This window comes from Fulmarus glacialis, unplaced genomic scaffold, assembly GCF_000690835.1.
Source record: "Fulmarus glacialis isolate BGI_N327 unplaced genomic scaffold, ASM69083v1 scaffold34349, whole genome shotgun sequence".
Taxonomy (NCBI): domain Eukaryota; kingdom Metazoa; phylum Chordata; class Aves; order Procellariiformes; family Procellariidae; genus Fulmarus; species Fulmarus glacialis.
In genome coordinates, this window is record NW_009235807.1 from 12,071 (window position 1) to 13,951 (window position 1,881).

At 49.3% G+C, this 1,881-nt stretch overlaps 1 pseudogene; it reads left to right on the plus strand.

Moving 5' to 3' along the window:
• Positions 1-791: 791 nt before the first annotated feature.
• Positions 792-1,553, plus strand: LOC104082890 (annotated as a pseudogene).
• Positions 1,554-1,881: the final 328 nt, after the last annotated feature.

Sequence of the window (1,881 nt, forward strand, 5' to 3'; positions counted from 1 at the left end):
TAGTTTCTTGGTTATCAAATTTCTGCTCCAGGTCAGGCTTCATATGTTCAAATGGGATGAAATTTGCCACGTGGTGTTTTGGAAAAACATGCCTGGAAGCTGAAATGTGTGTGGTAGCTGTGGGACTGACTGCCTTCAAAATTTGAGCTCTCCAAGAGTTGAGAACACTTGGAGGGCCATCATTGCTCGGATGAACTGAGCACCTTAACATCTCACCAGAAAGTAACAGATGACGACTTCCTAATATTTCTAAAGCATAGCAGACTTTGAGGCCTGGACTAGTTTTTCATTGGCAATGGGCCAAGTCATGTTATTAAAATTAAATGCATGCATACAGAGTTTCCCACGTAAGGATGTTGGCACCTTTTGGGTCTTAGCACAAGCACTTCACAGCCAGAGCAGTTGAGAAACGAGGTAAATCTTTAGAACGCTCTCAATGGTCTGGATTGAATGACCAAATTCTAATGTGCCTGAATGACTTGTCCTTGTCATTTGTCTTTCAGGTCCTTAGGCTCCATCAGCCACCAGCTGATCACATTGCAGCAGCGTAGGTGTTGCCATGAGGATCAGGAGGTGTCCTGTCTGCTTCGCAGCTTGTCTTTTGGTCCTGCTGGGTAAACATCAGAGAGAGCCCAACATAGAGGCAGAGCACACATTTTAAGAGAGCTGACAAGCCAGTTCCTGCACATACATGCATCTGTGTAAGAGCACTCCAAGTCCAGGGGCCTCTGTGGCACTGCATGGACGTAAGAACTGTTGCATGTGTGGGGTTAGACTCTGCTTTTTGAGAGATGATGCTCCGACGAGGATTTATTCTATTTATCCCCCGACTTGTAGTCCTGCTGGTAGTGGCCTGTTGCTCGGTGTCTATTGTTTATATGTTGGCTTGCACACCCAAGGGTGACAACCAGCAGCTTGCCTTGCCCAGGGTGCACAGTCCGACTGCGAAGGAGGGATATGAAGCCATTCTGCAAGAGCGAGAAGAGCAACACCGCAACTACATCATCAGCTTGAAGAAACAAATTGCCCAGCTGAAGGCTGAGCTCCAGGGCAGGAGTGAGCAGCTTAAGAATGTGCAGGACCAGTACCCAGACCCCTTGGACATTCGATTTGACCACAGTAACCCAGAGAAGGCCCAGGCTAACCTGCTGGCTTTCCTCCGTTCCCAAATAGACAAAGCAGAGGTGCACAGTGGCGTTAAGCTGTCCACGGAGTATGCGGCTGTGCCCTTTGAGAGCTTTACCCTGCAGAAGGTGTACCAACTGGAGACAGGGCTGACACGCCACCCGGAAGAGAAACCTGTAAGGAAGGATAAGCGAGATGAGTTGATAGAGGTGATTGAGTTAGCTGTTGGGAATTTGAACAATCCGGAGGGTGACGGCCATGCAAAACACCGTGTATACGCATCCTCCGACTTCATTGAAGGTTTGTATGCAGACAGCAGGTTAGAAGGTCCACATAGTGCTGGTGAGGAGTTCTGGTGTGACTGCGTTGCTGAGGGCGATGGGTGTTATCTCAGAGCACCGGTGTCTGGGACGGTGTTAGTGCTGTGACCCAGTGATGCTGTCTCAGGCACAACTGCAGAATGGCAGCTCTCCTGGGGAACAGGACTTTGTGACAACAGAGCCTGCCGGTCTCTTGTAGTGACCACCAATGTGTGCTCACAGGTCTCCAGTCATGCGCTTGCCTCAGAACTGACAAAGCAAGGAGTGAATGACCAGGCTGCAATCCCAGATCTGTTACCAGTATTAAGACTGACAACTGCAGTTTAAATCCAAACTCCAGTATTACCCTTACTTCCACCCGCACAGCTCTGCCAGAATCAGAGTGGCAAGATGATAGGTTTCGAGGGCAGCAGCTGAGGAGCTTAGTAACTGCTCT